The sequence below is a fragment of the Ptychodera flava genome, chromosome 2 (assembly GCF_041260155.1).
Source record: "Ptychodera flava strain L36383 chromosome 2, AS_Pfla_20210202, whole genome shotgun sequence".
Lineage (NCBI taxonomy): Eukaryota > Metazoa > Hemichordata > Enteropneusta > Ptychoderidae > Ptychodera > Ptychodera flava.
Genome location: NC_091929.1, coordinates 38,215,158 through 38,238,364, shown reverse-complemented (window position 1 = coordinate 38,238,364; position 23,207 = coordinate 38,215,158). Strand labels below are relative to the sequence as shown.

General features: G+C 36.2%; 1 pseudogene; it reads left to right on the top strand.

Annotated features, from left to right (window-relative positions):
- The first annotated feature begins 1,215 nt into the window (after positions 1-1,215).
- Positions 1,216-22,525, top strand: LOC139120372 (calcium-responsive transcription factor-like; annotated as a pseudogene).
- The last annotated feature ends 682 nt before the right edge of the window (positions 22,526-23,207 follow it).

Genomic DNA, 23,207 nt, shown 5'->3' with positions numbered 1-23,207 from the left:
TTTGTGTAGGAGACATGTGCACTGCCACAATGATTGAGAAGAGTCAGATCCAAAATTGCTGAAGTGCCTGACATGATGGGTAAAAGGTGAAAACTTGTCGCCAACATCGATATCCAAAATGAAAACGCACATACTTTCACAGTTCTTTGTAAATTTTAAAGTTAGTTCGCTAGTCGTTTTTATTAGCAAGATATCTCACAAAATGGCTATCCCGCCTGAAATATAAAGCAAGTTGAATACAAATTTGCCCACTCCCAAAACAGCAATGTAAGGGTAAACCGATTTGCAGAATTAGCTTGGAGACCGTGACATGATTTTGCTCTGGAAACGCAGCTATGGCGGAGTAGCCTGCGTCTATCATGTCTATACGGTCATCAAAAGTTCAACCCCGACAAGGGTTGACCTATGATGACCCGCATATAGACGCACGTTACCCCGTGCCAGATAGCTGCATTTCTACAGCTGGACAAGATTAGGCCATTTATGACTGTTGTGTTTTTTGTTTCTAATCCACAGAAATACAGAAATAGCTGGAGACTTTGGAATTTTCTCTCAATTTTCCTTCCACGGTGATCTTTAATTAGTTGTTAAAAAATGAAAAAGAAAACTGATCAAATAAATTAAATGTTTCTTCCCTGGCATCTCAAGTGTGTAATGTGTCTGTGGCAATGGGTACTGGATGGAACTCATATAAATATGGCTAGAAATCATATTAAAACTTCCACATTTTGACATTCATGATTCATTCTGGACCAGTTTAGCGAAAAGCATACCAAGCAACAAATATTGTTATCAAATATTTAAATCTATGCACCCCTACATATTCAGGTAAATGCAAAATTTATGTACACTATACATATTTGTAAACTTGGTATTTTTTGGATACACTTAGTATAGTATATTTCGGATATCATCAATGATACAGCATTGGACAAAATTTCATCTTTTAATTTTTGCCTGCATTCATTTGTATGCATTCATGAATTAAGTATTTCTAATTAAAAGCGAAGCTGTTTGCGAAATTGGCTTGTAAAGGGACCGTGTATGGTAGTAACAACGCTCCGCGAAGTCTCGTATACGACGAGATTTATCGTAGAGAATTAGCGAGAATGAAGATTAACATTACACTGGGGGTAAAATTTCAATGGCGTCAAGTCGAGGTTGGACAAATCAAGACGAGGTTGGTGACTCGTTTTCATACAATTTTCCTCAGACTTCAAAATTTGCCGGGACATTTTCACGTGGATAAAATTTTCTTACAACGCCGATGCCGATATGCGTTTTTGGCAATCGATAAACTCGAAAAATGAGCTCATATCAGAAGATATATTCGCAAGGCCTTGTCAGTCGTCCAGGAACAAAATGGCGGATTTTTTGCGGTGCTGTATTCTAGCTTTCATGTCAGCCTATGCCTGAGGCATGATCCAGGCATTCACAGCTAGCGTGGCGTCAAATGCTATCGTGACGTCGGGTAAAATGGTAAATTACAGTATGCTTTCGTGTTGCCGATCTCAGGAAATCTTTTGCGGTTTTCTTAGAGGTCTAGCTGCTACATTTATCTGACTGAATTAGCGAAACCATCGTATTTTGCATTGTTTTTCTCTTGGAAGAGTTGAAGGGTGTTTCCGGGCTCCAACACTTGAAATGCATGCCAATGAGAGAATTGTGGAATGAAATCGGCCGGGAACCCCATGATTTTACAAATCAGTTTCCTATGTACATGCATTGTGGAGAGACCGTGGTTCTTGGCAAACTACAGTAGGGGGACCATGCTACAGGCTGTAAATATCGATGGCCCTGTGGACTGCACCCCGGCATTCGCTCTTCTCTGGTGCGTTGTCATGCAAAGCAGAATTGTTGAGTAACTTCCTTATAGTAATACGAGCAATGGCAAGCTTTATATAATAGCTGCAGTACTGTAGCCCGAGGTTTTGCCTGGGTATTTTGGTTGGACGGCAAAACCAGAACCCAGACAAAACCTGAAGCTACAGAATTGCAGCTATAGCAAACTCTGATACTCTGCGCAGATAAATGCGTCTTCTGTGTATATTGAAAGTTCGTTTTGGGGATTGGAGGAAAGAAGCACCGTCCACAATATCGCATCAATGTGGTGTGTCTTGATATTTAAAAATATTCAAATTCCCTCTACATCCTAGTACATGTACAACATTGTTGAATTGTGCACACAAGGCCAGTAGCTTATAACTTTTGTTGATTTTTTTTTTCACAATTTTCCTGTTGTTTGTCAATTGCCAGTTTTTGTGCTACTCCCCAGAGTCTGCTGAAACACCTGGCATTGGCAAGTCTGTCAACACTATACATATGAAAGGCGCTGTTAATGATTACATCTGAATCCTAGTCTGGACCAGAATTCACTTGTCAATAACCATACAGTTTACTTATGTATAGGCTCTGTCTGACTTGATACTCTGTATTTCAACATACTGTAAGGAGTAGAACAAGAAACAAATGACATTAACAAAACCTTCAAAGTTAGAGATACTGGCCCTTTGACTATTGTAATTTTTAACACCAAAATTTTAATGCAACATTTTAACCAATTTTTGTGAACTTTTCTGTAAATTGTTCATCGGCTACATTTTTTTATCAAAATTTTGGCAAAATTCAGAAAAAATTAACTGAAGTAAATTTTATAAAGGTGACAAAAATAGACTTTGGCGCTCAAAGGGTTGTGTACTATACACGGGAATGTCAGCATCACAAGTTTAGTTGTTGTGCCCCTTCAACATGAGCCTGCAAGTATATTTGTCACTGTCAAAAGTATAAGGGAAATATGCAATACAGAGATCAGTTGCCTGTCCTGACTAAAATGTATCGAGATCTTAAAAGCACAAGCCATGTTGACACACTTCAATTTAACCCTTTGAGCGCTGCAATTTTTCCCATCAAAATTATAGTGTGCAACATTTTACCAATTTTGTGAATTTTTCTATAATTTTTTTGACAATTTTGGACCAAATGAACATCACATTTTATTGGCTTCAGATTTTTATCAAAATTTTAGCAAAAATCAAAAACAACTCTCTTTCCTATTTGATGTGAAAAATACAGTATGGCATCCTCGTCAAACTTGTGACAGTGAGCTGCTCATCAACACACTATTTGAAAGAAAGTTGTCAAATGTATAAAATTCAGTTGGTTGACATGACTTAATGTACTGAACATGTTTAGAAAATTCGAATGAAACCTACAGTGCTGAACAGAAAATCTCCACTTCAGAATATTAATCTAAAAATACTGCACAAGTATGTTTAGGGAAATACTGTGGTATGAAACAAACTTACAAGTACTGCCCTTTATCTTACATCACAGTGTTCTCTGTATCAGTTGCAGTAGCCTATTACCATGGCAACAACCCACACAGATCAGGTCCAAGTTGTTCATCATGTGACCGGGGTCACAGAGGTCATTCCAGCTGTGTCAGCAGAAAGCCAAGCTATCCATGCAAGTTTTCCTGAGGTGAGAGTGCAAACAAAATCTTCAGCGAGTATAATGGAAAAGTCTTACTGTGGTTGTCAGTCATGTGCATTCTTCATCTTAAAAATCACCTTTACTTCATTTGATATCTTATAATTAGTATCTATTAAAATCAGTGACTTACAATTACCATGCCCTATCCGTCACATTTTAATTGTCGAGCTGTACCACGTGACTGACCACAAATACACAGTAATGGTTTGTTTAAATGCTAAAGAATATGAATAATAATGTCGTAACTTTACAGCTAAAACGTAAATTGTAATTTGCACAAAGATCATAATCAATTACAAAATAAAATGGAGCACTTTGGCCGCCCCTTTGTTTTTCCAAACTGTGGAGAAAAATGAATAGAATATTTTCAGTGTAACACGGCTGCATGTTTCTTATTTGTCATTTGGATGTGCGGAAAAAAATAAAAACATGATCTTACACAGCAGAAATTATGTGCATTCATAAATGTTTGAATTTAGCAAAAACACTGACTCATCGAAGACACTAGGCGGTGCCTAAACAGTAACCTTCCACTGTGCCATTGTGCAGGACTGTATATTTTCATTATTCAACTTCAGTGCATGTTTTGTTGTTGAATTGATATGTAAATTTAGGTCCAGGCTGTTGGCCAATCAGAAGTGCAGGTGATCCAAGTAGATAATGGTGAAGCTGGACAAGGAAAGATTTATCAGGTCATTGCAGTGGAGCAACCAGATAGCACACACACAGACGCTGTACACCACAGTAAGGCCATTAAGTTTCATCAAAATATTGCAAGTGTCCCAGTGTTTTCTCCAGCTTTCTATCACAAGGGGGTAATGTTCCCCTCTGCTTGGGATATTTTAGAGGAGGAAAAAGATTCTGATTGAGGGGGACCATAATAAATTTACAAATTTAAGCTATGCAAATTAAGGTTTTAAAGGTATTGGCACAAAAAGTGAATCAAATATCAAATGAAAGTGAGTCTTCTTTTTATTGCTCTTTATCCGAACGATGTAACAAATGTTTAATACATATTAGAAGCCTTCTCAAATCATTCAGACAAGTTCATACAGGGTTTTGTAAGCTTGGCAGAGAGGGGGTTTTATCAACTTTGTGATGTTATCACAGACAGTAATCACAGTGTAGATTCACGTCTATTATGTGTCATGGTGTATCCAAATATATATAATATATATATATATATATATATATATATATATATATATATATATATATATATATATATATATTATATATATATATATATATATATATATATATATATATATATATATATATATATATATCCAAATGTGTTATCAAAGCACCGGCCCTAGAAACAGTCTATGGCAGGGAGGGGGTATTTTCCCTATAGGTCAGGTGTACACATCTCATTCCTTGTTTACAAGTCTTTCTGTTGCAATCAAATTTAGATATTTGAAGCACTTGGCTTTCTATGTATAGTTATTTTTACAATTTGTCTCCGTTATTGGAAATACATAAACCCCAATTGTTCCATATGTATAGCTTTTTACTTCCCATGTGGCCAGCCTTTGTCTTTTGTTTAAAATGATTAATGTACAAATCTCATCAAAGACACATCTCTTAACCATTTTCCTGCCAGACAGTATCATTTCCCCATCTGCAAAGTCAGTAGAAAGCAGTAATTACCCAAAACCATGTGTATTTTTATCCACTTTGCTTGGTATGTTAACTCTCGCAGCGCCAAAGTCAATTTCTGTCACCTCTTTAAACATACTCTAGAGAAGCCATTTTTTTTCAGATTTTTGCCAAAATTTGAAACAATCTGTAGCAAATGAAATATGATGTCTATTTGGTCCAAAAGTATCTTAAAAAGTGGTAAAATACCAAAAACTGGTGAAATATTGCACTGAAATTTTGGTGGGAAAAAATTATTGCACTCAAAGGGTTACGGCAGCTTTAGTCTGTAAACGTCATGATAACAGTATCTGCACATTTGTTTTCACCGGCTTTCAAATGTTCAATTTTATATTAGAATGCACTGTATAGGACATGTTATGCTGCATTAGTTTTAACCAAGTTGACCTCATGGTGAAATTCACTCTGCAGGGTAAGGGTATTAACCCTTCGAGTGCAAAAGTCAACTATTGTTGACTTTATAGAATAAAACATAGCCAGCAACTTTTTTCAGATCTAGTCAATTTTTTTCAGATATTTCCCAAAATTTTGGTCAAACATTGTAGCCATTGAAAGCTTATGTCCATTTGTTCCAAAATTATCAAAAAATTAAAGAAAAATTCATAACAATTGGTAAAATGTTACACCGAAATTTATGTGGGAAAATTACAGCACTCAAAGGGTTAAGGAAGGGCACTAAAGGCATGATATTTTGAGACTGATGATACCAATTTGCTGATATTACGCCTCTACGCTTATCTAAAACTGTTCTGAAACAACTCTGCTGCAATATGCTATCAGATGTAAGTGAAGTATTTCGTGAATAACCTCCAACTCAACAATACAAGCATTCCAAGTCTATTCAAGACTTGGCAAAGATAATACGTCACTAAAATGAATCATTGTCATGCTTTTCAGTCACTGAAGTCAACCCAAACACCTCAGGAACAGAGGCAATTCAAGATGTAGCCCACAGTTCAGTGACAGCGCTTCTAGAGAACACAGCCAGCGGTGTCGTCGTCCAGCAAGTCCAGGAATCCACTCCGCACAAAGAATTACCCACAGGCTGTCCAGCCTGGGCTGCAAGGTTAAAAGAATGTGAGGTGAGATGTGTTAGGCAGAGGTTTGCCATGTAAGGTTGTATGCACCTTGAAAGTGAAAGACTCAAACATTTGCTCAAACTTTCCTCAATGAAACTTTAGCCATTCTCTTACCAAATCAAGAATAAAGATCAGGGGTCACTGTGCAAAGCCTGGAACTAGTGAAACAACTTGCCTAAAATTTACTGATGTTTGAAATTCAAAATTGCTGCCATCCCTGTGGATGGCAGAATGAAATGTTCGAATATTGAAAAGTAATGATGTCAACATTTTTCTGGGTCCAAGAGCTTTGAAATGAGCCCCCACAAGTGGTAGATCAGAAAGGAATTTTAAAAAGTTTTAGTCCCAATATCTGTCCCGAGGCACATTCTGAGACATGAACAAGAGCCTTACTTTCTGAAAATAGCCTGGATTTCAGTAACTTAAACACTGCTGGAATGAAGGTACCATCAAACATATCACTTACACTAGTTCTAGGTCCATCGCAATTCCCTCCATCACAATGAGAGACTGCAGTGGACAAACTGAAAGATTTTCTACTTTCATTTAAAATGCAAACTTTAACGCAAAAAATCAGCAACTTAAAAGCTGATGTATTTTTTTCAAGCTCAGTCATGCAATTAATCCTAATTCTAAGGAGCTATTGTGCTGTCCTGTATTGGCAGCTATGTCTCAACCGAATGTATACAACATCACTATTTAATGTGAAACACCATTCTCATTCTGGATCCAGGCAATCTTGAGCAGTAATTGAATCTAAAATAATATTCCTTCCATAGTACCTGTATGATGGCAATATCATTTGAAAATCAGAAAACCATAACTAACTGCCTTTAAGGTAGATTGCATCTCAGGGAGAGATATATTCAGACTATTAAATTTTTACAAAATTTTTCTGATGTGCTCCTTGTTTGGACTCATTTGAAAGCTTTCTGGTTTAGTTAAACATTTCACCATCTTGGCTTGTGTAAACAGGAATAATGTAATATTTTTCATAGAGTTAACACAGAGTGTGGCGACCATTTACAGTTTCAAATATTGGTAAATTTTAGATCATTTGGTAAGAAAATTTGCACAGTGAACTGTGATTTCAATGCTTGATTATGAAAGAGTGTTCCTGAATGAAAGAGGATATTTCAAGGTTTACTTACCGGAGAAAATTTGGAGTAAAAGTTTAAAATTTTCCATTTCATGGTGTGTACGACCCCAAATTTCAAAACTCCAATCCAATCAATGATGATTTTCCTGACATATATCACATTTGCATGAAGAGTCTACCTGCATCTACTGCTTTGTGTATGTTTATGAATAGGCCAAACTGATCAGTTCTTTGTAGTTAAAATGACAATAATGACAAAATTCCGCTTGTCATGTGCAGTTTTATCATACACTCACATTGAGCTGGTGTACCAGACCACCAAAATTGTGAATGCATAAGTCTAGTTGAGATAAATAAGTCTGTGATCACAAGCAAGTTATGAGTAATTTTCCAGATTGCATTGAGCTCTGACTGAGTAATTGAGGCAAATGGTCAGTTGTGCCATCACTCGTCAACAAATATAGTTATATCAGAATAATATGATTGCCAAAACTATTTGTACAAATGAGTTTGTTTTTTTCCATCATTCTCAGGCTATTGGGGACTCATATCGTGGCTATGTTGAGAGTGAGGTTGAACTTGACCTGTTACTCACATACCACAAACAACAGACTGGTACATTCTGGGGAACCAGGCAGTCACCCAGTCAGAACAAACCATCAAAACGTCTCATGTGGAAATCTCAATACGTTCCTTATGATGGAATTCCATTTCTAAATGCAGGTAAGTGGAGCAAACAACAACTGCATCCCAGGTTGCCCATTGCAGTCAACCCTTCATCACCAATGGTTTGGCCCACACCCATTGTTATCAATGCCGTTTGTTGATCTGTGTACAGGGAATCAGGGGTAAACAGGTTGAAATTTTGGCTAGCAGGTGAAATTTTAAAGTAACCTGCCCTGTTGACAGGTTGGAATAATTGCCAATTGTTTGAATTACTGAGTTCAGATGCCGAGTACATTTACTCCGTAGTTTGAACAGAAAACTTCATTGCATGAGATTTCAGAACTTGGAACCCAGCATTGTAAACAGCCTTGACAGTACAGTCAAGCAGACATCTAAAAGTGTCTACTCTGGTATGGCAAGGTACATATGTAGTATTCCAATCAGGCTGTTCTTAAAACACAATTTCAAAAGTTTTAATGTTTTTAAATAATCTACAGGTGTGTAATAATTTAGTTTGTTTTAACTCTTTCATCCAAATGCCTTTGTTTTAGTATTAATCTTCTACATCATGTATGCTAGTGAGTCAAGGGGCCGGTTTCAGCACCAATAAATAATTACTTTACCACAGCTGGTGTCAGCTTTTGTCCCATCCGAAGAACACACTGGTGTACTTGCCAAAGTTACAGCATATGACACAATTATTTATTTGCAGGCAGCCGAGCCATTGTGATGGAATGCCAGTATGGCCCAAGACGGAAAGGTGGACAAAACAAGAAATTGACAGATGCCACATCTTTCAAAACCACATGTCCTGCCAGGTATTCGTGTGTCAATACTTCCTATAACCCTTAACCCCAGTCTCTATGGAGACTTGTCCATTTATGGTACTGTAGACAACAGAGTGTGTTGTGTTCCTCTATATACATGTACGGTAATATAACCAGTGATTGCACATAGTAAATATGAGCAGTTGTGAAAATTGTGAAGAATTTGCATACATTTCAGATAAATTGTTTCCAAAATTTCAGATGTTGATATTTTGCATGGTGATTTTCTGATATACTGGTAAGATAACTTTGAGAAGACCATTTAGGTTGTTTTACTATTTAACTTGGGCGACGTGTAGTTTGATTTCAAGCTTAAAATTTCAATATGAAAATATTTGAATACAAGCAAATATTTTAGTGTTCAATTTATTGGATATTCTATTTTTCTGTCAAAAACATGTTATCACTTTTCATAAGATTTGTAGAAGTGCATAAAATAGCACTGCAAAGAGTGTCAGTAATTGTCTTGGTAAAGACTCTGCCTACATACACTAACTTTTAACATTCACATCATTTTCCAAAAGAATTTACATCAAGAAAGTTCGGAAGTTCCCAGAGCTGAAAGTGGACACTGGACCAGGTGTTGACAGGAAGACACTGAGACTCCAGCAAGACCGAGCCTTTGCAATACTCAGAGACAAACCAGACAACATCACTGGAGTTGAAAGGTCAGGGGTCAAAATACCTTACACGTACATACAAGTGAATTCCTGCAAAAATTACATCTTCATAGTTACCTAGACACAAACTAGATAACATCAACAGAGTTGAAAGGTCAGGGGTCGTAATACCTTACATTATAAGTGAATTTCTTCAAAAATCACCCACATTTTTACCAGAAATTACCCAGAGACAAATCACACAACCTTAGTGGAGTTGAAAGGTTAAAGGTCATTGGTCAAGATATTTTACATCAGTAGTTTACATGTGCCCTCAAAATTACATTATTAGAGTAACCAGAATTGAAAGGTCAAAGGTCATGTTACCTTATGGTAACATCTTACCATGAAAATCATGTCCCAATGTCATAACATTTTATTCTGTGACTCGTAAGAGAGTAATACTTTTTCTGTAGTTTTGTTTTGTCACCATTGAATCCTATCAAGGGTGTGTGGGTTGATGTAGGAGGCATGATACTGTATAAAAGACAATGACTCGCAATTGTTCCGTGTGTACAATAATATATATTGATACCACAAGACTTTAGGCGAGGCTAACTGTACTAAATATACCAGGTATAGTTGCAACAAGTTCAAAGAAACACAGTTAGCCATGAACCAGTCTACACCCTCAGTGCACTTACTTCTCTTGGAAAATGTCTGTTACAGATTTTACGTACAGCTGCCAACCACGAAAGCCCATGAGTATCACGATGAACCGCCGACACCTTTCTATGGGGTGAGCATTCAGATGGGATCAGCGTCTAGTGAGCCTGCTATTCCAAAGAGGATGCACCAAGAGTGGCTGATAAACTACGACAAATTGTGTCTGAAGGAAACAGGAATGTGTATCAAGTCAGGAAAATGCTAAGGTAAGATTTGAAATAATCAAATCTTTTCCACAATCATGGTTTAGAATTTCAAATATTTGATAAATTTTTGGTAATTTCTTTCTCCAGACATAAACTTTGCAAAGTGATCCCTGATTTCATTCTATCATGTAAGGGAATGATTCAACCTTTTACGTGTCAGACAGTATCACTTCCCCATCTGCCAAGTCAGTAAAAAGTGGTATAGAGCCAAAACATGACGTATATTCACCCACTTGGCTTGGTATGTTATGGCATCTTGAGTCTGGAAAAATAATGTTTACAATATCCCTGTCATCAGGGACCTTCAAATCTTCAAGTCTTTGTTAAAATGCACCATATGGGACATGTTTTGCTTCACTAGTTTAAATCAACTTGACCTGATGGTGAAATATGAACTTGGCAGGAAAAGGGTTAAACTGTACCTGTACTTGAAAGTGTAACAGGGTTCGTACGCTCCTGGAAAGTCCTGGAAAGTCCTGGAATTTAAAACCACTCCTGGAAACTCCTGGAAAATCAAAATTTACTCCTGGAAACTCCTGGAAAATCGCTAATTACGATCGTACACGGTCGAGAACGGCCAGATCGTAAAGGCGAATGTCAAACAGTATAATTGTCGAACGTCAAATCGTAAAATGCGAAAAGTTGTTTTGCGACAGGTGGGAGCCCTCATGAGACAAAATTTGGAAAGCGTAGTAGTGTTTCTTATAATGTCGTAAAGGGGTACTCTTGCACTAGCGTGGGCGAGACCATGTTGTGTATTCTATTATCCATGGTTTTGCACGCACGTACAGTGACATCGAAGTAGGCAGAGTTGCTTGTGGAGGGACCGTGTTGAAATTTTAAGTTTGTTCGGGTCATCAGTCACAGTAATGCCTCCTGGAAAGTGTTTATTCAGCGATCATTGGTTGAAACAGCCCGAGTACAAAGGATGGCTGGAGCGGGCACAAGATAAATTCGCGGCAAGATGCAAGCTTTGTGAAAAGACTTTCGATGTATCGAAAAGCCTAGCCCTGCATATGATGCTCCGTGTTCCCGTGGCTCGCCATTCGGTACATTCATGCGAGATATCACCGGCCTTTGGGCCCTTGACCGTGCATCGCCAGCAAACTAATGGTTTTGGACGTCATGCGAACAATTCTTTTTTGCAGTCTGTGAGCGGTTGAGTTATTCGGGTAGGCATACGGTAGATTGGAATCGAGTTGATTTCAGCCGAAAGCAGTTAGAAAAATAGTTTTTTGTGTGCGGTCCAAATTGGGACCGCATGTCTATGGACCTTAGCAGGGCTGTAGTGGGAGGCTTCATAACGCCGGGAACACACAGCATTGTACGCGGGGCTATGAAAAGCCATGCTAAAGGAGCAAAACATCGAGCTCTGGTAGGAAAAAAACAGGAGCAAGTAAATCACAAATTAATGATTTCTTTTCCTGATCTTCATCAAATGTAAAGTCATCGACTAATTCTAAGCCTTCCCCGAGTTTATCTTTCCTGACATCACACTCACAACTCACAACTCTCTCAGTCATCAAAACCTGTCAACTCATCATTGTCTGCATTTGTCAGCAAAATGATGTCTTATGGGCTGAAGTTTTGTGGACAATGAAAACTTTAGAAAAAATTAGTGTTTGATGCTTATTAAAATTGCAAGCTTTATCGTGCAAACACTCCTGGAAAATGGCATTTTTCAACCACAAATACTCCTGAAAATGGCAAAACAACTCCTGGAAAGTCCTGGAATTTTGATTTACTTGAAGTGTATGAACCCTGTGTAAGCAACTTTCCTTGATGGTTTACGCAACTTGAAAGTTGAAGCAAAAGTTAAAAACTTTATTTCATCTTGCATATTACATTTGCTCGATGTCTTCTATCTTCTAATACTTAGACACTATTTTGCAAATAACATCAACCTTTGAAAATGTGTCAAGTACTTCTTGCCAGCAAAACTTTACATGTCAATGTGTTGCCTCAAATTTCTACCACACCAGGGCGTTTGTAGAGAGGGAGTTATTCCATGGAGAGACTGTCCCGGAAAAACACAACCTGGCATATTTTCCAACCATACATGATATTCAGAATCACATACACAGAGCTGTCAAGGACATTGACACTGGGGAACTATCAGCCGTTCAGCCAACTGCAACTGTGAGTAGACATCCTTCAAGATTTAAAATAAGTTGTTTTGCTTTTAGTATCAAATGTCGTTATTCTGTAATTTCATGTCATTGTCCCAGTACTCAGTTCTTCCCTAAATGGATTTTCATGCAGTTAACAAAACTACAGAGATACAATAAATATAAGCATATAGGTTAAAGGTATACTGTCACCTGTTCCAATTTTGCCACAGTTACCATGGAAAGAGAAAATCTAACCAATCACAGATTTTAAGCGGGTGGCCGCTTTTTAAAAACAGCGCCCTCACATGGGCATTTTGAATACCAAAGGACGCCCCTTTGACCATATATAGGCATATTTAGATTACAGGTGACTGTATACCTTTAAGTATTTCAGAGAAATAATAGTTAACAACCAGTTGAAAGAAAGCTTTAAATATAATTTGCTCATGAGTTCAGAAATGCACATGTTATGAAAGCATGAAACTGGTTTAGAAAATTGACAGTGAGGATGGTTGGTTCCAACTTTGATGTGCTGTGTACAATATAAACTGTCACTATTGAGAAATGAATTCTAGTGTGGACTAAAAGTTGCTCATCAACTATAACGTTGGGTGTCAGATGCATAAGTTGTGTTGGCAGAAGTTGATTCGTTTTTAACATGATTTAGGCAGTAAATGAGAAACTGAATTTTAAAAACAGAGCAAAAGTACTTGAAACTTTGTCAAAGTTTCAGAGAATTGAACTTTAACAAAAACACATCCTTGTGATTTTATGCATTCCTCACAAAATACATTTATTTGCTCAGTGCAAATCAGAACTTCAGGATTAGACCAAAGTGGAAATGATGACGACCTTTGACCTTCTGTCTCCCACAGATTAATGATGGACTGGGAACCAGTGAGGAACAGGCCACGGCCGAGGCCACCAGCCAATTGCAGCAGCAGCTTTGGCAGACGACAACTGGGGAAGAGCCCCAGACACAAACGGTAACAGTCACCCTGACACAAAACCCAGGGGAAGGTAAGAAATATCCATGGGGCTTCTGTTGTTAAATCGGCAGTCCTCAATCCTCAGTTCTTGCGCTAGTGGTTGCTGACATTGACTGTTTATTAGGCTGAACAAAAAAATTATGCTGATCCGATAACCCAACCTACCCTATTTATTACCTTCCGACCCTAAACTTTTTAGAGCTACGTAAACATGAAAGTAAAAAAAAGAAAGAAAAAACCCACAAAATCACATGTTCATCACCAGGCATTTGATTTTTGCTTGAACGAGGATGTGTTTTTTGCATTTTTCTCCTTTTATATGTATGATACGTTTTTCTGAAAATGTTGTGGCCAGTGTTTGACTGCCCTGAACGCCTGAAAAATGCAAATTTAAAAATAGAAATATGTTGGAAAAAAAATTCCTGCTGATCTACTCACCCTACTTTTGAAAACCTGTTATCGGATCAGCACATTTTATATTTTCTGTAACCCTTTGATCTTCTTTGAAAATGGTGCACAGTCAGTGAATTTGCCCAGAGATAAATCTGATAAAAACACCGACTCTTTTTTGCTCACGTGTTTACACAGGTGAGCATATGTCGCAGCGATGTCTGTCTGTCTGTCTGTCTGTCTGTCTGTCTGTCTGTCTGTTGGTCCGATATCTCAAAAACGGCTCATCAGATCAGAATCAAATCTAGTACATATATTCATTCAGCAAATGGCAAGAACTGATTAGTTTTTGGTGGGTTTGGCTTGCATACTTTTTGCTCATTTGCATAATTAATGATTTTAGGAAAAACGGATATACAATAAAAACGACTACACACAAATGTTGATCACACCAAGATATATCCACAGTGGGAAGCATTAAGGGGTGACATGAAAGATAGTTGCTTTTTTGCATATTTAATGAACTTTCCTAATTAGGGATATGTCTGATTTGACTCTATCAAACTTGACCAAACTTGGTATGTATATTAAAGATACTATTATTTAACATTATTGAAAGTCATTAAGCGTTTTAACTTTAGCCAATTCCTAATTTGCATATTTAATGAACTTTGCTAATTAGGGATATATATTTGAATTGACTGGACCGACGTTGATGAAACTTGCTACATGTATTTGGAGCTACTATGATACAACATTTTTGAAAGTCTTTAAGCATTTTACTTCAGCCAATTCCGAATTTGCGTATTTAATGAACTTTCCCATTTAGGGATATACTGGTATATCTGAATTAACTTGATTGTAGTTGTTGAAACTTGCTATATACATCAAAGATACTGTGATATAACATTATTGAAAGTCAAAAGACATTTTTAATTCAACCAATTCCTAATTTGCATATTAAATGAATTTTCATAATTAGGGATATTTATCTGAATTGACTTGATCAAAATTGATGAAACTTGCTATGTACATTAAAGACACTATAATATAATACAATATTATTGAAATCATTAAGCATTTCCTCTTCAGCCAATTGACTGGCTTTGACTTACAGTGATTCATATACTGTATCACTTCATACAATATTTAGACAATTTTGGGACCAATCCTGACGGGTGTAGCATGCTAGCAGGGTACGCTTACCCATTCCGGACACCTGGTACCACACTAACTATCAGGGTTCAGGATGGTCCTACTTAAATTTGTAAATCTCAAATGTCCCATGGACTGGCAATGTATTACTTGAATGAAAATAATTATTGGACCAGTTTAATGTCATATTGTTCATTTTGTTGATCATAATACTTTCAATGAAGTTGCAAACATGTGGCAAAGGTTCAAATTTACACACAACTGCAATATATAATGAAACACGTGAGCATTTACAGTTCATATCTGGTACAAAAGTACATGTATGATAGTACCTATGCACTGTTCTACATGCAGCATATTACCGTGTGTGTAGCAATCTCTATTTCTACCAGTGGCACATTTTCTGCAGATACGAGGTTGTACATTTACTTTACCTATGTCTTGTGTACATGTCCTGAGTAGTCAAGACACATTTGTGATTCCTTGAGCATACGACTTGAATATTCATTTCTTATAAGTCTGGGTTGGAGGATGACATCTTGCAGTGAATTAATAAAAGTTACAACAAGCCTAGACTAGTAGTAGTTAAGGAAAAAAAATTGTCTATTGTGAAATATACTTTTTTTAGATACATTTTGACTGAAGAAGTGTTCCGGCTTTAATAATATTGATTTAGAACCATAGAACATTCATTATGGACAAATTCACTGCACAGCTCAATTATCTGGTCTTAGATTTGCTATAGCCAGAGTACATGTAGCTGTGGAAATAAGTGTTTCACTTTGTTGTATTCATAAAACATGATCTCAACCTATTCACTTGGCATCTAGATAATGGAGCTGTGATCTCATTGGTGGAGACTACATTGAGTGATGGAACGACACAAATCAGCAATACGCTATCACCAAAAACAGCACAACTACTGTCCCAGTTAAACCCCAGAATATTTGAAAACTCACAGATTGCAAAGGTAAGGTTTTATTTTACTGTTATCAGTCTATCTGTATCTTATTGTCTAATATTGATCTTTATACATGTACGTCTCTCTCTCTATCTATCCATCTATCTATCTGTCCATGTGTCCATCTATTTGTCTATTTATCTGTTTAAACATCTATCTGTATATTTACCTATCTATATATCTATCTCTCTATCTGTCGATCTATCTATCTGTCGATCTATCTATCTATCTGTCTGTCTGTCTGTGGGACAATCTCTGTATTTACCTATCTGTCTATCTATCTACAAGATGTATTTATCTACCTACCTTTCTATCTCTTTCTATCTATCAGTCCATCTATCTACCTATTTATTTATCTACTGGTCTAACTACTACATGTATCTATCTACCTATGTGCCTTTTGTCTATCTATCTATCAATCTATCTATCAATCTATCTATCAATCTATCTATCAATCTATCTATCTATCTATCTATCTATCTATCTATCTATCTATATCTATCAATCATCTATCTATCAATCTATCTATCTATCTATCTATCTATCTATCAATCTATCTATCTATCAATCTATCTATCTATCTCTGTCTACCTATCTACCTATCTACCTATCTATCTATCTATCTATCTATCTATCTATCTATCTATCTATCTATCTATCTATCTATCTATCTCTGTCTACCTATCTATCTATCAATCTATCTATCTATCAATCAATCTATCTATCTATCTATCTATCTATCTATCTATCTATCTATCTATCTATCAATCTATCTATCAATCTATCTATCAATCTATCTATCTATCTATCTATCTATCTATCTATCTATCTATATCTATCAATCATCTATCTATCAATCTATCTATCTATCTATCTATCTATCTATCTATCTATCTACCTATCTATTTATCTATCTATCTATCTATCTATCTATTAATCTAGCTATCATGGCATACATTAATTAGACAACGTTTTGCTACACACAGTAATACAGCTGTTTCCCAATAAACCTCAGTGTGAAATCATGACCTTTGAAAACAACTTGTCATAACTGCATGGAAATATTTGTATCAATATTAGGTAAAACACGATGGCTCAGACACTATTACAATTGAAATGCAACAACTACAGCCAAACACATCAGAGGCAGAGACCATAGACCTTGCCGCTGTGTCGTCCATAGCAACATCAGAACAACAAGCAGCACCCATGGTAACCATTGCCATGGCGCCACAGTCAACCTTGTCACCAGTTGAACAACTGCTTCAGGGTCAGACTGAGGTCAAAGGTCAGTGGTTCAATTGTTATTCCTCAAACAATATAGAAGAGAGCTTTATCAGCCTGAGGTTTTTCTAAATTTCTGCAGTAACATTTTCTGCCACAGTCAATCCAAATTATATATACTGGGCAGTGGTATGTTGTGATACACCAAGATATATGTTATTCACTGCTTGTGACAGCCTTTATAGTTCTTTTTTCATTAAAACCATTGACATATTAGTTTAAATCTGGACAGAAATGAATTAAACAGCAAAGTTCTCTACAGTGTCACAAAAACATTGCAAAATATACACTCAGCTCAAAGCAAGGGCTCTATACAGAATTTGAATTTTTCATATGTGTATTTGAACACAGGGCTGATTTAATATTCCTATCAGAGTTCCACTTTTTATTTGCAAACTCAAATGTCTCAAAAGTTAGATCAGACTTTTGCATATTACTATTTCATGAATAGCAGCATTGGTTCTTTTGTGGCCATCAGTGTAATATTGACAATATTAAAATGACGTGTTAAATGGAAATTATCCAGCCACAAAATTTGTCTGACATTCTATCGACAGTTGTGTTGCTATATTGAGTAGCAAACTTATTTTTGCAATCAGTGCTATTTACGTCCTTTGCTGTGAGCTTCATCAGAGTATCAATGTAAAAGACAAAGATAACAATCAACGTCTGGGGTAACATTACAAACATTGTTTGTCCACTGACAGTACTATCATAATGTTCATTTCATATTCAGAAGAAGCAGAGCCCATGCAAGCAACAGAAAGTGCAGCAGTGGAACAGGTTGCTGTGGTACCTGAACAGTGATTGGTCAGCAAGTGATACACCAAACATATTCTGATCTGTGATTGGTCAGTATTCAGCAATGATACACCAAATACAAGCTGAATAGTGATTGGTCAGTAGTCCGCCATTTTCACACCAAATACAAGCTGAATAGTGATTGGTCAGCAGTTAGCTATTGATATACCAAATGTAAACACAATGTTTGGCCGATCAAAAATGTAAATATATGATATGAAGAGTGTACAATTATCATATGAAGAGTGTACAATAAATTTGGCAAAGTTATGTATTGAGTATTATTCTTCTGCTAGTTCTAGTGACAGAGATTTTCAACATTTCTATTGTAAGTTGTATCAATCTACACTCTGCAATTGTCGATTCACTTTTCAGGATTTTTTAAACAAAACACAACAGACCAACGTCAAGATATTGCCAACTCCAAAATTTTCTCAAAGAGAAAGCAAATTCAGGGACATTTTTTCACATGGTCGTAAAACCACACTTGTGTGATGTTTGTGTCACCCCAATTCCCTGTAAGTGGATCGGTCCATTGAAACAAAGACGAAGGGATCAAACCAAAGTCTGACTGTGATAGGTGGTCAGGCTTTTAGACGGATTGTTTTCAGTGCTTTGATATTTAACCCTTTCACCCCCAGTTCCCTGTATACAGGTCCAACTTTACCATAGAAAACAATGTATTTGGGACAAACCATGGTGGTGAAAGGGTTAGACACTATGATGTGGAATGAAGTTCAGCAAATTGTAATTGCGTTGATCAAAGATATCAGCTTGTTCATGTTTTGTGTTCTAATCATATTCTTATCTTCAGAGACACGAAGTGTGCCATTTTGTCCTTTCTTGATATTTTTTGACATTTAGCAAAAGTGGTAGTAATATTTGCCAGCTTATAGTCCATAACAATAGAAATATGTACACATACAGACTACCAGTATGTACATCAATCGATTTAAGGTAGAATGCACCTCGGGACAGATATTTTGACTAACAAATTTTCCAATTCTTTTATGATCAACCTTTTGTGGGGGCTTATTTGAAGGCCTTTGAGAAAGGAAGACTTTCACCGTCTAAGCTTTTTAAATATCAAAAATGTTATATTTTCTCCACAGAGTTAACATAGGGGTGACAGCCATTTTGAATATCAAATGATGGTATATTTTGGGTAATTTGTTTCTCTAGTACCAACATTTGAACAGTGACCCCCCCAGACTTTATTCTTGATTTTGAAAGTAAATTGTTCAAAGATTCCTCAAGGAAAATTTGAGCAGTACCTGAACGCTTTCACTTTCGAGGCGCATACTACCTTAATACCAGATTTCGTACCATTGTTTATACATTGAGCATGCAGAGAGATTAATGTTACAATGTTATCAAAAGTCATCGTGCTGTAATTTATATCTGAATGAGCATCCAGTTTAATAAGCTGAATGATGCGATTGAGATCTGGTATCAAAAAGATTTACAACATTTTGATTCTCAAACAGTTATGAAATGCATGTCCACAGTCAAAACTGCATGTCCACATCAGATCGTTGAAAGATAGTAATACCAGTAAGGTTTCCTGCATTCATATGTTCCTCTTGTAGGACTTTGAAAGAACCAATATCTGTGCATGTTTGGAAATTTTATTTTTTTGAAAAGTTTGTAATCTATAATCCTTTCCCACCCATTCTTGTATACTGGTACAATTGCTTCATTGAAAACAATGGAACTTGGTAAAAACCTGGATGAAGCTGTTTGACTCAGTCTCTGAACTCATTCCTTTGTGCTTTCTGTAGTTATCTGACTCTAAAGGAATCATTTTTTATCTAACATGAACCTGAATGGGCTAAACCCAGATTCTGACTGGACCATGGTACAAACAAAACCGCATGCACAAACACGCACAGATATTCATGTACATGTATTTCCATAGACATCTGTACATGTTGGTTTGTTTGTACCACAATCATGTGATCTCTTGTGAATACTGAGTCTGTAGGACACCACATGTATTCTGTATTCTTGAGTGGAACCATTATACTGTTGTTTCCAGCAAATGAGATATGTTATCTTTATATGGCATTGGAATTCATTCAGCAAATGTTCAAAATTTTTTGTGCTCAGTATGCTGCAAGCTCATTATCTGACAGTTTACTGTCATCTATGTTTAAGTTGCCATCCCTTACATTTTCCAAATCATAACCTTTGAGTGACAAAGTCAATTTTTGTTGGCTTCTACAAAATATAGTCCAGACAATTTTTTCTGTTCCGGACAATTTTTTTTTCAAAATTTTTTTCCCAAAATTTTGATCAAAACCTGTAGTCTATGAAAACTTATGTACATTTGGTCCAGAATTACCAAAAATACAGGAAAATTTGTAAAAATTGCTAAAATGTTGCACTAAAATTTTGGTGGGAAAAATTACAGCACTCAAAGGGTTAACACATGATGTTTCAAAATATTTTGACAAAGTACATGACTGAAAGACGTCAGTACAGGACTTTCCGTGACTGTTTTCCATGGGAGCAAAAATCATACAAAGCCACCAATATCAAAAGGAAAAGTTTCATTGTTGTAAATAATAAATAAGAATTTGAGGCTGCTAAGTAGTTTTGAAATATTGTAGTAAGCACTAGCTATAAATAGTAAAATAGTGGGTGAAAAAGAACTGTAGGGAAAACTACACTAGGTATAAATTTTTAGTATTGTTGGAAAAAACTAAGTGTAAGATACATCGACAATACCTGAATTATGAATGCGTATTTATCATGGCTGTACATACCTGAATTCTCAGAATACACAGAAATTCTCTAAATGGGATTTACATAATCAGAACATGTGAATGATGATAAATCAACTCATTGCATTCAGGGGGAGGGGCTTTAGCTCTGTTTTGATTTGTGAGTCAAAACTTGTACCGACTACTTGTGTATTTGTCATTGCACCATGGTAATTGTGAATGCATGATACTCAAGCACTGTTCCGATTTTGGAAATGTTTGTTCCTAACTCTGTTAGCATATTTCATAAATTATTATAATTTCATCATCAGATTTTCACTGAACAAAGGGGATATGGTTTAAGGTCAAACATGATGAGTTTTGTATGCTGTACATGTGTTCTAATTATCCACAGTCCCGATATCTGTGTATTGTATGTATTAGAACAAATGTTTCAAACTTATTACTTGGTCATTCGTTGTCGATGACGACTAACTTTGCAAGACCACTTTCTCCTTTTAATGAGGTGCCTTGATATTTCTCAGTTTACAGATGACAAAATCTAATATGTATACGACATGTATATTTAGATTTGAGATTGACATTGTCAGTGTTTCTGTTGAACAGTGTGTCCCCAATAATAACTTATTGCACCACTGATGCAAGAAAATCTACTTTAACCCATTGAGTGCCAATGTCAATTTTTGCCACCTTTATAAAATACAGTTTTTTTCAGATTTAGACAATTATTTTTTCAGATTTTTCTCAAACTTTTGATCAAAAACTGTAGTCATTGAAATTTAATGACCATTTGGTCTAAAATTATCAAAGATATTACAGAAAAATTCTTAAAATATTTGTAAAATGTTGCACTAAAATTTTGGCGGGAAAAGTTACAGCACTCAAAAGCTAAACTCAAAGAGTTCACATATTTTGTTAGTTGGAGACCACATTAGTTATCAGTGATTAGGTTTAGAGGGACTATCAGAGGCAAATATGATACCAACTGTTTTAGATAAAGCAAACAGCAGCTTTAAATAGAGTGCACTCGATCTGCAAATTTGGCTGACCATTTTCATCTTGAAAAACTCAATTCAGTTTATACTGCTAGAGTTATCACAGATACTGGCGGCCATTATGAATAGTGAATATTGATATATGTGAGGCAATTTGCTTAATCAATGCAAAACTTTGTGTTAGGACCACACATTCTTTAATCCTCATGAACAGAAATGTTAAAATTTCCTTCGGGGGATGATACAAAAGGCTTTATAACTTTGATATTTTTGAAGTGTCTGCTACATTCACAAAGTGTTGGATGTCGTCTTTTACTAATGTGTGTTATCATACAATATTCACAGGTGGACATCCATGTTTCTGTATTTTCTTTTAATATTCATGCCAAAAGAAGTACAGATAATGCAATGAATGTTCTTTTGCCTCTGATTCTATAAGATTGTAAAAGTCACATTTTATATTTGAACAGGTGCTCAGTGTAAGCCCATGCAAATATCTTATGACATCATCACTTGGAGTATTCTCTGCCTCCGGTTATGATTTATTGATGCCCCAAGTTAAAGCATTTCTGTTCACTTTCTGTACTTTTGGTCAACACATCTTTCTGTGCATCCATGGGTATCGACAAAATATACTATCACATATTGACAAAATTCTTTGCTATTTCTCTGTACAAAATTTCATTATTGCTCTTTCAGTGTACTTTTGAATTATTTTTAAGTATCATAAATTAAAAAGTTATGTTTTTATCATAAATGTATCTGATCCATTGTTATTTTATAAACTAGTCCAAGTACAAGTTTATCTGCTTAGCCCTTAGGGGCAGTAGCTGTAACTTTTTGTGATTTTTTCCCCACCATTTTGGTTTGTATGTCAACTGCCATACTGTGTAGTACTCACAGCTTTTCCACATGTTAGGTTTGACGTCTGATAGAGATGAAATGGGTAGAGGACCCAGTCAGCAGCAATGCATGGTTTCAACTATTACACTAACATGCAATTCAGGGACAGTTTTAATGACATTCAAATTTTTTACAATACTCTCTGCTCAGCTGGGTGTGTGGACTCAGTTGTCATGCCAGTGCATGAAGTTTCACTATCATGTTTTCATGAAAATCGATAAATTTTGTTTTTCCTCGCAGAATTCATAAACGTGTACTAAACATTTGGAAATTTGCTTCAATAATACTAAGCTTTGTGCAGTGCCCGGTGAGTTTAGTTCCTTGTTTAATCCTTGATAAAGTTGGAAGATATCTTGTTTTCGGGGCGTGTATGTACCTCAATCACAAAATCAGGCAATTGTCTGCATGGTGCATCCACGTTTGTCCGCTTGTTTCTTACACTGAAACATTTATAATGGTGAGTATAAAAGCCATACCTCTGAGCACTGGCATAATGCAGAGAAAAATATCCCAAATGCAACCATTGCACAGTAAGT